Source organism: Ovis aries, chromosome 24 (assembly GCF_016772045.2).
Source record: "Ovis aries strain OAR_USU_Benz2616 breed Rambouillet chromosome 24, ARS-UI_Ramb_v3.0, whole genome shotgun sequence".
Classification (NCBI taxonomy): domain Eukaryota; kingdom Metazoa; phylum Chordata; class Mammalia; order Artiodactyla; family Bovidae; genus Ovis; species Ovis aries.
The window spans coordinates 40,713,356-40,728,194 of NC_056077.1; the positions used below are offsets into that span (position 1 = coordinate 40,713,356).

The 14,839-nt window shown below is 48.5% G+C and overlaps 1 long non-coding RNA gene across 1 annotated transcript; it reads right to left on the reverse strand.

Moving 5' to 3' along the window:
• Window positions 1-3,306: 3,306 nt before the first annotated feature.
• LOC121817847 (uncharacterized) lies at window positions 3,307-14,592 on the reverse strand. The gene is made up of 3 exons (XR_009598428.1): window positions 14,499-14,592; window positions 14,084-14,363; window positions 3,307-11,714 (listed from the first exon to the last, which is right to left on the reverse strand). It is a non-coding gene; the product is annotated as an uncharacterized LOC121817847 (long non-coding RNA).
• Between the last annotated feature and the right edge of the window lie 247 nt (window positions 14,593-14,839).

Below are 14,839 nucleotides of genomic sequence, written 5' to 3' on the forward strand. Positions count from 1 at the left end.
TCAATGTGTCCTTTGCTGCCCGGCCTTAAGGTGGTGTCAGTGACTTGGACTTTAGGGAGGTAAGCCGGGAAGCCAGGAAGTCCTTCATCGGCCAGAGATGACAGGTGATGGAAACCCTGGCCACCCAGACCAGCAGCCAGCCTAGCATCACCCGCAGTCCCGTTAGAAGCAGACCCCACCTGCGGCAGTTTCTGGACACTCGCAGGTGACCCATCTGGGCACTGGAACCTGAGAAGGACTGGTTAGGGGAGAGCTTCTCGAAAGTAAATCCCAGAGCGATGCTGGCGCTCTGGTGTGGATGGAGACCCGGGAACATTAGGTCGGGGCCAGTTTTCAGGGCTTCGAGGCAGCAAGCTCCCTGGAGTTGGGAGGCCTCGCTGAGCCTTTGGGAACGTTTCACTCAAGTGCACAGGCACGCCTCCGTTATTACTTGCTGCAGACACTGCATTTTCCACCAAGTCAAGGTCTGTGTCAACCCTGCATCTGGCACGTCTTTCAGCTCCATTTTCCCAGCAGCTTTTGCTCGCTTCCTGTCTGTGCGCCACGTTCTGATCATTCTCACCACTTCTCAAACTTTTTCAGTATTACTGTGTTTGTTATGGGGACGTGTGAACAGTGATATCTGTTACTACTATGACTTGCCGAAGGCTGAGAGGATGAGGTGCATTTATCAGCAAGAATGAACTTTTTAATTAAGGCATGTGCCTTTTCATTTTTTTTTAAGACACAATGGTATTTCATACTTAATAGACTACAGTAAAAGTGTGAACATCACCTTTCTAGGCTCTGGGAAGCCAAAACGTTCATGTGACTTTCTTAATTTCAACAGTCGATCTGCTGTGGTGTCCTGGAGCCAAACCAAACCTCTCTGAGGTCTGCCTGCAATTGTGCTGTTTCCAGTCGCTCAGTCGTGTCGGACTCTGTGATTCCATGGGCCGCAGCACGCCAGCCTCCCCTGTTCTTCTCTATTTCCCGGAGCTTGCTCAAACGCATGTCCATCAAGCTGGTGATGCCATCCAGCCATCTATCCTCTGCTGCCCACTTCTCCTCCTGCCCTCAATCTTTGCCAGCATCAGGGTCTTTTCCAATGAGTCAGCGCTTTGCATCACGTGGCCAAAGTATTGGAGCGAGTGTGTTACTCACTGTTTTCGGATCAGTCAGATTTCAGCAATTACTTTTTCAGAAAGTGTGTGTGAACTTGAAAGAAGTGCTCAGGTGGTTTTCTCTGCCTCGCATCTGGCCAACTTAGATTTCTAAATCATGTACCGTGCAATCTGGTATTCTGATATGATGAACGAGGGCGGAGGGGGAGAAAAAGAAAGAAGGCAGCAGAAAGAAAAAATGGAAGTAAAAACTGCTTTTTATTTTGGGGAAACGTTCCAACCCTGGTCGCTGGTTGGAAAGCATCATTTATTTACAGAAATGTTTATTTTTCTCAATAGTGATCCAGTGCCAGGTAGCCCCAGGGCTTCCCAGGTGTCTCAGCAAGTAAAGAATCTGCCTGCCGGTGCAGGAGACACAGGACACCTGGGTCTGATCCCTGAGTCGGGAAGATCCCCTGGACAAAGGAATGGCTACCCACCCCAGTATTCTTGCCTGGGCAGTCCCATGGGCCAAGGATCCTGGTGGGCTACAGTCCATGGGGCCACAGAGTCAGGCATGACTGGGCGACTGAGGATGCGTGCTCGCCAGCTAGCCCCGAGTCTTGGGCTTCATCAGTATGCTTCTCTGAGTGGGACAAAGGATATCAGCTTGCTCCCCATCAGGACTCCTGACTGGTGCAACACTAGAGGCCGAAAGCCTGGAGACAAAGGCGCTAGTGGTGACAGTCAGGTCCCAGGTGAGTTAGGGTCCTGTGGCTCCAGTAACGAAATACCACAAACCAGCAGAACCGTGCTCTCTCAGCGTTCTGGAGGCCAGGAGTCTGAAACCGAGGTGCCAGCAACCCGGGGCTCCCTCTGCAGGCTCCAGGGAAAGATCCTTCTGGCCTCTTCCAGCTTCTGGTGGCTCCTGGCATGTCTGTCCATCCAGTCTCTGCCTCCGTCTTCATGTGGCCTTCCTCCTTTGTCCTTATCAGAAACGTGACCTTCTTACTGAGGGTGCCTGCATCCCGACTTAAATGATTACATCCGCAAAGACCTTATTTCCAAATAAGATCAAGCCCGAGGTACTGGGTGGACATGAACGCTGTGGGGAAGGGCCAAGAGACGCTATTGCGCCCACACAGCTGGCAGACGGCGTGGCCAGAGCCTCAGACGGGCAGCGGGCCCCTGAGCTCTCCCGGCTGGGCTCCCTCTCCAGGCCTCAGTTTCCACACCTATGATAAAAAAGGCACCGTCAAGGCCTTGATTGAATTATTTTCTTAACTTCTACAGTGGTAGAGCATCCACCATGGATAGTTGCAAGAGGACCAACAAGAAGGAGCTGAAATTCCTCCCAGATTTGGGGGCAAAGTCCTGAGTTTCGGTGGAGTCATTGCTTTGCTTCCATCTCCTTGCTTTTCCAGTGAAGCTAATAACTCGAAACTCATGCGCAGAAGTGTTGCGGAGGACTGGTATTTACAGGGAATGATTCTCAGGCGTGTTGCAAATAGGAGGTGCTACAGGAATACCAACCAGAGTGACCTAGCAAGGTTTCTCAGATTCTAAATCTGGCAAGAGGGAGGAGGAGGGGAGGGTGGGGCAAGTGAGCTATTTTTAATTCCTGGCCAAGAAGTGATTTTTTTTTTTTAATCCACACTAATATTATGAGCTCAGCCTGTTCCAACAATGAATTCTGTTTCCGTAATTGTCCTGCCCACGGTTATGCTGGTAGAGAGAACAAGAATCGTGGTGATTTCTCATCTAAAGCTGCCAGGTGGCCGAGTGGGGGAGGAACTGCGGGACCCCCCCCCTCCCCAGAGAACCCGGGGATGGGGGAGGGTGGCCCCCTGGGGGGCCAAGCCATATGACTAATAATTAATATTTCACACTGCTTTTAAGAATAAGTGGCAAGGCCCTCCATCAGCACATAGGATCTAAGGTCAGAAATAGAAGAAACTCATTTATGTATCGATTCGCCCTGAACGCTCTCCTCCCTCTCTGTGTCTCTGGGTATATGTGAATCAATATTGCCTACCACTCCAGATTTTTTTTAAAAAAGGACTCCTGGAGGCAACTATGAAGACAGCCAGCTCCCTCACGGGGAGGAGGGTGTGTTGGCAAGAAACTCTCTCATTTTAGGAGGGGTGTTCCTTTTCCTTCTGCCATCAGACCTGCTGCAGAACAACTCATTATGAATCGAAAAGGGTCAGATAAACTCAGGATGCAGTTTCTTGTTCATTTTAATTTTTTTGAAATGTTTAAAACACAGAAGAGGGCAGAGACCATAGAACAAATTCCCAGGGGCCCACCACCACCCTGGAGCAATGGCACCCCACTGCAGTGCTCTTGCCTGGAAAATCCCGTGGATGGAGGAGCCTGGTAGGCTGCCGTCTGTGGGGTCGCACCGAGTCGGACACGACTGCAGCGACTTAGCAGCAGCAGCAGCATCACCCTAAATTAACAAATGCCACTTTCTGTCTTTTATGAGCTAAGCTGCTTCACTCGTGTCTGACTCTATGTGACATCATGAACTGTAGCCCGCCAGGCTCCTCTGTCCATGGGATTTTCCAGGTAAGAATGCTGGAGGGGGTTGTCATTTCCTCTTCCAGGGAATCTTCCTGGCCCAGGGAGTGAACCTAGGCCTATAACATCGCTTACTCTCCTACATTGGCAGGTGGGTTCTCCTGGGTCTTTTGAGTGTTCTCAAAATATAAAATGAACAGAACATTGCAGCTCAGGCTCCATTCCTTTCAACCCCCTGGTGACCAGGGCCTTCCCTCTCGCCTCTGGACGGGAGTGTGGGTCATCAGGCCATCGTGAAGGCTTCTGTGCTCCTTCCCGTGTGTCCCGTGAGCAACCTGTGATGTTGTTTCGGCTGCTTTCAGATTCCTGGAACTTGCTGTCTCTCACTTGACATTACGGTGGCGATAACTACCCGTGTTGACCTGCTGCCTCTCGTCACTCGACCACGCTTGCATATAGACGCCTATGGTATGAATACGCCTGGTCTTGCTCGTCTGTCCCCTGTGGATGCACACTGAAGCTATTTCTGTTTTCCGTAGTGTTTGTCTTTTCACGCCGCCGGTGTGCGTGCACACGTGGGATTTGGGGCTTCTATTACATGCGTTTTCAGCCTCAGTAGATGCTGCCAAGCTGGTCTTCAGAAAGGCTGGATCGATTTGCAGTCAATCAACAGGGCGTGAGAATTGCGTTTCCCTTTCATTCTCTCCGACATTTAATAGTGTCCAGCTTTTCTTCCTTGTTCTAAACAACTTGCTAGGTCTCGAGTAGGAAATGGCAACCCCCTCCAGTACTCTTGCCTGGAAGATCCCATGGACAGAGGAGCCTGGCAGGCTTTAGTCCGTGGGATCGCAAAGAGTGACTTAGAATAATGTACTCACAGGTGGGGGAGGGGCAAGGGCCTCAAGATAGTTTTCAGCAATTTAGAGAAATGGTATATATGATCTAATTTGCAAAACAGAAATAGAGAAACAGAGAGAACAAACGTATGGATACCAAGGGGGAGGGGAGGGGAGGGGTGGTGGTGGGATGGATTCGAAGGCTGGGATTGACATATATGCACTCAGATCAGTTCAGTCGCTCAGTCGTGTCCCACTCTGTGACCCCATGGACTGCAGCACGCCAGGCCTCCCTGTCCATCACCAACTGCCACCGTTTACTCAAACTCGTGTCCATTGAGTCAGTGATGCCATCCAACCATCTCATCCTCTGTCGTCCCCTTCTTCTCCCACCTTCAAACTTTCCCGGCCTCAGGGTCCTTTCAAATGAGTTAATTCTTCACATGAGGTGGCCAAAGTATTGGATTTTCAGCTTTAGCATCAGTCCTTCCAATAAGTAAATATTCAGGACTGATTTCCTTTAGAATGGACTGGTTGGATCTCCTTGCAGTCCAAGGGACTCTCAAGAGTCTTCTCCAACACCACAGTTCAAAAGCATCAATTCTTCAGCATTCACCTTTCTTTATAGTCCAACTCTCGCATCCATACATGACCCCTGGAAAAACCATAGCTTTCAGTAGAAGGACCTTTGTTGGCAAAGTAATGTCTCTGCTCTTTAATATGCTGTCTAGGTGGGTCATAACTTTTCTTCCAAGGAGCAAGCATCATTTAATTTCATGGCTGCAATCACCATCTGCAGTGATTTTGGAGCCCAGAAAAGTAGTCTCTCACTGTGTCCACTGTTTCCTCATCCATTTGCCATGAAGTGATGGGACCAGATGCCGTGATCTTAGTTTTCTGAATGTTGAGTTTTAAGCCAACTTTTTCACTCTCCTCTTTCACTTTTATCAAGAGGCTCTTTAGTTCTTCACTTTCTGCCATAAGGATGGTGTCATCTGCATATCTGAGATTATTGATACTTCTCCCGGCAATCTTGATTCCAGCTTGTGCTTCTTCCAGCCCAGCGTTTCTCATGATGTCCTCTGCATATAAGTTAAATAAGCAGGGTGACAATATACAGCCTTGACGTACTCCTTTCACTATTTGGAACCAGCCTCTTGTTCCATGTCCAGTTCTAACTATTGCTTCCTGACCTGCATACAGGTTTCTCAGGAGGCAGGTCAGGTGGTCTGGTATTCCCATCTCTTTCAGAATTTTCCATAGTTTGTTGTGATCCACAAAGTCAAAGGCTTTGGTATAGTCAATAAAGCAGAATTAGATATTTTTCTGGAACTGTCTTGCTTTTTCCATGATCCAACGGATGTTGGCAATTTGATCTCTGGTTCCTCTGCCTTTTCTAAAACTAGCTTGAACATCTGGAAGTTCACAGTTCATGTACTGCTGAAGCCTCGCTTGGAGAATTTTGAGCATGACTTTACTAGCATGTGAGATGAGTGCAATTGTGTGGTATTTTGAGCATTTTTTGGTGTTGCCTTTCTTTGGGATTGGAATGTAAACTGGCCTTTTCCAGTCCTGTGGCTACTGCTGAGTTTTCCAAATTTGCTGGCATATTGAGTGCAGCACTTTCACAGCATCATCGTTTAGGATTTGAAATAGCTCAGCTGAAATTCCATCACCTCTACTGGCTTTGTTCTTTGTGATGCTTCCTAAGGCCCACTTGAGTTCACATTCCAGGATGTCTGGCTCTAGGTGAGTGATCACACCATCGTGATTATCTGGGTCGTGAAGATCTTTTTTGTACAGTTCTTCTGTGTATTCTTGCCACCTCTTCTTAATATCTTCTGCTTCTGTTAGGTCCCTACCATTTCTGTCCTTTATCGAGCCCATCTTTGCATGAAATGTTCCCTTGGTATCTTTAATTTTCTTGAAGAGATCTCTAGTCTTTTCCATTCTGTTCTTTTCCTCTATTTCTTTGCATTGATCTCTGAAGAAGGCTTTCTTATCTCTTCTTGCTATTCTTTGGAACTCTGCCTTTAGATGCTTATATCTTTCCTTTTCTCCTATGCCTTTGACTTCTCTTCTTTTCACAGCTATTTGTAAGGCCTCCTCAGATAACCATTTGGCAAACCATTTGGCCTTTTTGCATTTCTTTTTCTTGGGGATGTTTTTGATCCCTGCCTCCTGTACAATGTCACGAACCTCCGTCCATAGTTCATCAGGCACTCTATGGTAGGCCCTTAAATCTATTTCTCACTTCCACTAAATAATCAAAAGGGATTTGATTTAGGTCATTCCTGAATGGTCTAGCGGTTTTTTCTACATTCTTCAATTTAAGTCTGAATTTGGCAATAAGGAATTCATGATCTGAGCCACAGTCAGCTCCTGGTCTTGTTTTTTCTGACTGTATAGAGCTTCTCCATCTTTGGCTGCAAAGAATATAAACAATCTGACTTTGGTGTTGACCATCTGGTGATGTCCATCTTCTCTTGTGTTGTTGGAAGAGGGTGTTTGCTATGACTAGTGTGTTTTCTTGGCAAAACTCTATTAGCCTTTGCCCTGTTTCATTCTGTACTCCAAAGTCAAATTTTCCTGTTACTCCAGGTATTTCTTGACTTCCTACTTTTGCATTCCAGTCCCCTATAATGAAAAGGACATCTTTATATATACAAAATAGATAACTTATGAGGTCCTAGCACAGGAAACTCTACTCAATGCTCTGTGCTGACCTAAATGGAGAGAAAATTCAAAAAAGAGCGGAAATATGTATACATCTTTGTTGTACAACGGAAACCAACACAGCCTTGTAAAGCAACTCTACTCCAATAAAAATAATTTTTAAAATAAACAAATTTTTTAAAAAGATTATTTTTCATCGCATCATTCTTTGGCTTTCTCTGTTGGAGGCGTGAAAAGAGAGCAAAAGGAGCAAAAAGCAGAGCAGGAACCAGATTTAAGAGATCCGATGCTGGCTCCCCAGAGGCCTCGCCAAGAAGACACTGGCCATTTCAGGAAAGAGGAGTGATGCGATAGAAGTGTCTTGAGGAGGAGCGCTGGCGTTGCAAGAGCTGGCCCCATGTGCTGGCTCTAGGCCTTTCTTCAGACAGCAGACTTCACTCTCCGAACCGCATTTCCTCAACAGTCAAACCTGGGCCGTACTTTGTATCCCATAGGCTTTGTAAGGATAAAAGGAGGCAATATTCGCTAAGGACTGAACACATCACATGGTCTCTGGTGTTCAGAAATGGCCACCTATTATTGTTAAGAATCAATAGTATATTGAAAGGATTGAGTCTGAGCTCTGGAGGCACTGTCTGGGTTTCTTTCCTGGCCTGGCTGCTTGCTTGCTGTGAACCTTGGTTTTCTCACCTGTAAAATGGGGATGCTATTCATACCAATTTTGAAAATCAGGAGAGATCAGTCACAGAAAAAACTCAGTGCCTGGTACACAGGAAGTAAATTGCTGCTCCTGTTCCTAACAGAACAGACTACCAAAAGCAGAACCACCCTGTGAAGTGGGTGGGATGCGTTCAGGAACCTTGGCCTGGAAGGTTGCCGAACGTGAAGGTTTCACAGTGGGATGCAGCTCATTCAATGTCTTCCAGGCAGTGGAAGCTCCATCTTCCTTCCCATTGACTTTGGCAACCAGAAGAGGGCCAATGAGCGAGTGGAAAGCACCCCGCACGCTTGGCGGTCCTTCCCCACTCCCCACTGGGTTCTGCAGCATGAGCACAGGTCTGGCCTCCAAACACCCAGGCTTCGAGCGGAGGGCAGAGAGAGAGCATAAGAGCACAGAAGGGAGCCGCTCATAGGAAAGCTGCCTCGTGCACAGCCCCAGGAGGAAAGCACGTCAGACCTGTCGGGTAGCAGAAATGCCAGCAGGAAGCAGCAGCAATTCTCTTCTCTTCTGAGATTTCCCCTGCCAACACTCTGAGTGATAATAAATCACTCATTTCTGACATGGTTTATTTTTCAAGGCATTTTTATAGGAAGCACCCAGTCATCTCATTTCAAGCATAATTTAAATGCAGGGGGAATACGCTGCAATGTTTATTATTAATTAAACGGGATTACAGGACCGACTTGGTAGAAATGTGCAGAGGGGAGCAGGCATCATCCTGAATACTTCACGCCCAGCCCCCAGATCTTTCTGGGAGGGGCTTCCCAACAAGATTGCTTTTGTCATAAATCCAAATCTCTCTTCATGCCTATCTGCATTTTGATGCTGGAATTAGATGCTCTGTGTGTGCGGATGTTGGAATATTTATTGATAGTTAAAATTTCATGTTCCCTGGATTGATGTTTGTACATCAGGACAAATGACTAGTGTCTTGCAGGTAGTTTGAATGGGTGTAGAGTAAAGATTATTTAACACCTGCTTTCTGTCTTTAGATTCTCCAGGAAATGAGAAATCAAATCTCTAGGGACTATCCAGGTGGGAAGTGGAAATAAGTGATAAACACATAAATAAGTTAGTTCTGTCTCCCATTGGTCGGAAACAGGCTTTTTCTTTTATGATCTTGTTACTGTTCCAAATTTATGAATTCTAAAAAATGTAGAGACAATTTGAAATATTTAAATGTGTTTAAAAGACTCTGCTTGGGAAACGGAGCTATAAGCTGACAAGAGCCTGAATGCCTCTCACGAGCCAGCACTTACCCTGGGAGGGCTTCTGCAGACAGGGCCTGAGTCCGTCCACGGGACGTGTGAGCTGCGTGAGAACCTGCGGCTGAAGACAGGTGTGGGTGACTGCACCCACGTGACTGGCTGGGTACCATCCGGTCACTGTCCATGACTGGGGTGACACTGGGCACCCAGAGTGAACCTGGGGACCACCTCCCGGAGCACTGTCCTCGGAGCATGGACAGCAAAGACCCCCAAAGAGTGTCTGGCGCAAACGCCTCCAAACCACTGGTGCCAGCTCTGTTTATTCAAAAAGTGACCCCTCATTCCTAGAGACGTGGATGGACCTAGAGACCATCACACAGACTGAAGTAAGTCAGAAGGAGAAAAACAAATGTCGTATATCAACACGTAAACACGGAAGCTAGAGAAACGGTATAGCCGATCTTACTCGCAAATCAGAGAGAGACACACAGATGGAGAGAACCAGTGTGTGGACACCAAGGGGGAGTGGGGGGTGGGCGAGATAAACTGGAGGCCGGGACTGATGGGCAGGCACTGTCGATGCTGAGTGAGACAGGTGACTCGTGACAGCCTGCAGTGCAGCGCAGCGAGCGTGTTCAATGCTCTTTAAAGCAACCGTCCTCCCGTAAAATTCAATTTTTAAAAAAAGGAAGAAAAAAACGTGACCCCGCAGTGTCCTGCGCATAGTTCGTAACCGGACAGAGCATTCCTCAGTCGTCCCAGGAGTGGCATGTGTGGGGAGGCGGGCTGAACGCGGAGTAGGGGGCGTCTTCCCCAGGGGCCCCAGGAAGGAGAGTGTCCCCTGCAGAGAATTTGAAAACAGTGATAAACCAGTTCGAAGCTGACCTGCTTGTTGTTACCGCCGACACTGGCAGCTCTGTGCAGCGCCTGTGGCAGCATGTCCTTATGTCCCGGGGTCCTCTCGTTGGTTTTGGTCCTCTGTTACCACCGGGCTCCAGGGATGTAGCTTCCGGCTGGCGCAGCTGTCTGACTCATCCTCTGATAAACACTGGATTCAGTGTGGAGGGTTGTACAGTTTGCCCCCAACACTCAGGAACGTGGCTGTGTGTGCCCATTTGAAGAGGAGGTTCTCCAGGGTTCGTAACTGTGAGGACTCACTTGGGGTGCTGCTCAGGTCCACGGCGCTGTGATGCCACGTATTCCTGTGTTTCAACGGTGGAATCAAAATAAACAGCAGCTCGGTTGTGACGACAAGGAGACGGAGTGTGAGTGACTTCGGTTCTGCTGTTCACTGTGGCCACTTGGAGTTTTTGTTTTCAACATTTAAAATACCAAAACAGAAGGAGACCCGAGAGCGCTCATATTTTTCTTTGGCGTGTGCAAATGTTTGTGTAGAGCTCTCATATTTTTCTTTGGCGTGTGCAAATGTTCGTGTGTACAAGAGATATATTTCACTGACTTCAAATCATATCTTTAAAAGTTTATTTCTGAGTTGTTTCACTGTTTGTTTTAAAATTGAAGGCTGTTTCAGGAAAATAATTCTTGGTCTGTGATTATTACTGAAAATAGTTTTGTCTTTCAGAGGAGGGGTTGTTATAAACGATGGGCTTTGGTGTCTGCTTTGCCTGGCACGGTACAGCCGCCCAGCGCCCTTGAACCAGCTGGGTGTGTGCTGTCAAGCTTGTTCCTATAAGCATGTCCTCCAAGTGCTCCTGCAGAGGCCGCAGTAGACATCTCTTTTTTATACAGGTAAAGTTTTATTCTTTAGAAGGTGTTCGTCAGTGGTTTTCGTGTGTTATTCATGCATCTGGGCGTGCTGGGTCTTTCCTGCGGCGCTTGGGGTCTGCACTCTGCCATGTGGGATCTTCCTTCTTTAGAAGGCGTCCGCCAGTGGCTTCGTGTGTTAAGGTTTATTCTTTAGAAGGCGTCCGTCAGTGGCTCCGTGTGTTGTCCGTGCATCTGGGCGTGCTGGGCCTTCGCTGCGGCGCTCGGGACCTGCACTCTGCCGTGTGGGGTCTCTCGGTGCAGCTCTCTGGTTGCAGCACGGGCTAGTTGCTCTACAGTGTGGTGGGTCTTAGTTCCCCAACCAGGGGTCAAACCTGCGTCCCCTGTGTTGCAAGGCAGATTCTTAGCCACTGGACCACCAGGGAAGCCCCATTTCTAAAGAGTGAGCTCCACAGCTAGTTAAGCATAAACGTCATGAAAGGGAGCGACACCAGAAGGGATGGTATCAGCTGCCCGTTGCTAGGTAACGAATCACCACAAAACGCCGTGCCTTGGAACAATGAACAGCGACTGTCTCCATTCCTAAGGCCCCGCCTGGTGGGCCTGGCTGAGGCTCGGGTGCAGCTGCAGACAAGACGTTGGCCGGCGCCACTTCATCGGCAGGCTCGACCGGGGACCAGAATCCGCTTCCAGACTCACTCACAGGCTGGCCTGGAAGCAGAGGGTCCGCTGGCTGTAGACCCAACTGGAGGGCTGCTTGAGCGTCCCCACAGCGTCTGCCAGCCGTTCCCAAGCGGGTCCCCCAGGAGAGGAAAGCGGGGGAAGCCACCGTGCCCATTATGACCTGGCCTCACAAAGCACACATCGCCCCTTCTGCTGTATTCCGCCCATCGGGAGTGAGTCCAGTCCAGTCCACTCGAAAAGGGAGGGAGTTAGGCTTCACCTTGGAGGGAAGAATATTAGAGGATTCATGGGCTTATTTTAAAACCCACACGCCAACTCTGCAGCGTGAATGGGAACTCAGTAGGGAAAGAAAGAGGGAAGAACACGCTGAACACAGGGGAGCCGTGTGCACGGAGGCCGTCGACGGAGGAACGGATAAGAAGACGTGGGGCGTGCGTGTGTGTGTGTATATATGTATATGAAACTGGGTCATTCATAGAGACATGGGTGGACCTAGAGTCTGTCATATGGGGAGAAGTAAGTCAGAAAGAGGAAAACAAATATAACACCTCCCTTATGGCAGAAAGCAAAGAGGAACTGAAGAGCTTCTTGATGAAAGTGAAAGAGGAGAGTGAAAAAGTTGGCTTAAAACTCAACAGTCAAAAAAGTAAGATGATGGCATCTGGTCCCATCACTTCATGGCAGATAGATGGTGAAACAATGGAAACAATAAGAGACTTTATTTTCTCGGGCTCCAAAATCACTGCAGATGGTGACTGAAGCCACGAAATTAAAAGATGCTTGCTCCTAGGAAGAAAAGTTATGACCAACCTAGACAGCATATTAAAAAGCAGAGACATTACTTTGCCAACAAAGGTCTGTCTAGTCAAAGCTATGTTTTTTCCAGTAGTCATGTATGGATGTGAGAGTTGGACTATAAAGAAAACTGAGCACCAAAGAATTGATGCTTTTGAACTGTGGTGTTGGAGAAGACTCTGGTAGTCCTTTGGACTGCAAGGAGATCAAACCACTCCTGAATATTCATTGGAAGGACTGATGCTGAAGCTGAAACTTCAATACTTTGGCCACCTGATGTGAAGAGCTGACTCATTGGAAAAGACCCTGATGCTGGGAAAGATTGAAGGCAGGAAGAGAAGGGGACGACAGAGGATGAGATGGTTGGATGGCATCACCGACGTAATGCACATGAGTTTGAGCAAGCGCCAGGAGTTGGTGATGGACAGGGAAGCCTGGCATTGAAGAACCTAAGCTACTCCATTTTGTTAAAAGAAAAACTCCATTTTGTAAGGTTCCGGGAAAAGAGCCTTTGGAAATCCCCTGACCCCACCCCACCACCCACGAGCCAATCAGACCCGAGACCAGAATCTCCTGACTCAACGTTCAAGAACTCGTGGTCTACCTAGGTAACAGGGACCAATCAGAAACCAACACACAACCCTGCGAAAGAAAGTGACCAATCAGACGTCCCCCTACCTAGAAATTCTTTTTCTCATGAACACTCCCTATATAAGCAACGTAATCCAAAACCCGGGGCTCCTCCCTATAGCCCCTGCGTTGGTAACGGTGGGAGCCCCAGCTCGAGCTTGGTAATAAAGACTCTCGTGCTTTTGCATCGGATATCGGCTCCCTGGTGGTCATTGGGAGATTCCGCAACTTGGGCGTCACAGCGTGCTGCAGCCCATGGGGTCGCGGAGTTGGACATGACTGAGTGACTGAGCTGAGCGCATGTATGTGGAATCCAGAAAAATAGTGCTGAGGAACCGATTTGCAGGATACGAGCAGAAATGCAGATGTAGCGTGTGGACTTGTGGACACGGCAGGGGGAGGCGAGGGCGGGTGACTTAGAGTAGCACTCACGTACTTCCATGACCGTGTGCAAAATAGACAGCCAGCGGGAAGCTGCCGCCTGGCGCAAGGAGTCGCTCGGGGCTCTGTGATGATCTAGGGCTGGGGGTGGTGGGAGGGAGGCTCAAGAGGGAGGGCATATATATATATATATATATGCTTAAAGCTAATTCATGTTGCTGTACAGCAGAAACTAAGACAACATTCTCAAGCAATCATACCCCAATTTTAAAAAAATTAATGGAAAAAAAGAAAAATACAAAATAGTCATGGGATGGGAAGGAGGAGAGTGGCTGGAGAACAAAGAGGAAGTTGGGTCCAGACGAGGAAGGGGAGGATCACACCCTGGGAAGGATGTGGGATTCTATCCTAATAGTAACAGGAGGGTATGCATCAGAGGACGGGCAGGATCCATCTGTATTTCTAAGGATCTCGATGGTGACCAAGTGGATAAAAAGTCAGAGGGAGTCAGGAATGATGAGAGATGGATCCATTAGAACAGCGGTCCCCAACCTCTTGGGACCAGTTTCACGGAAGACAGTTTTTCCCTGGGCCAGGGTGGGAAGGGTGGTTTTGGGATGATTCAGGTGTGTTCCATTTACTATGCACTCGATTCCTAAACTAATGCCGCCAGTGACCAGACAGGAGGTACCGGTCTGTGGCCCAGAGTCTGGGGACCCCTGCTTCAGAAGGAAACTACCATAACCTCCAAGGAGGGGAAGATGACTCTGCTAGGGGGTGGGGGGCCAATAGGAGAGATGACTGGGCTGGAGAGGTACTTACTGAGTGACTCCAAGCGGAAGAGAGAGGGAGGCCTCAGGGATGGTGCTGAAGTTCCCGGCTTGTGCAGTGACTGAGAAGGTGGCGGGTGCTGCCGTCTATTCCACCCTGAAAGGGGAACGCTGGAGGAGGAGCGGCTTACAGGAGGAGGGGCGGGAGCTAAGCTATGACCAGCCGAGCCTAAGAGCCCCGCCAGACACACAGATGGCGGCGTGAAACAGAGGACGGGGCGTGCGATGCGGGAGCTCAGGTTCGAGGGCATCCATCTGGCCATGAGTTCAGCCTTGTAGACAAAGAAAGAGGGTCTCAGTGACTCCGTGGGAAAGAATCCGCCTGCAGTGCAGGAGACCCAGTTCCCATCCCTGGGTTGGGAAGATCCCCTGGAGGAGGAAATGGCAACCCCCTCCAGTATTCTTACCTGGGAAATCCCATGGACAGAGGAGCCTCGGGTCACAAAGAGTTGGACACTCCTGAGCTACTGACACCTTTCAGCCTTGTAGACCAAGAAAGAGAACAGTTTTGAGAAAAGAGGAAATAAGAAAGATGACCTTTGAATCTCTCTCTTTTTCCCCCAGCTTAATTCTTCTCTGCTTTCATGGTTCGGTTAGACAGAGTCACCTGTTTTGCTTAAGCTACTTAGAATTGGGTTGGCTTTCTGTCACTTGCATTCAAAATGTTGTAACAGACACACAAGACTACCTGAGAAGAGCTTACTACTTCTTAGAATGATAAGTCAACTTTTCTTCCTACTTGCAAAGA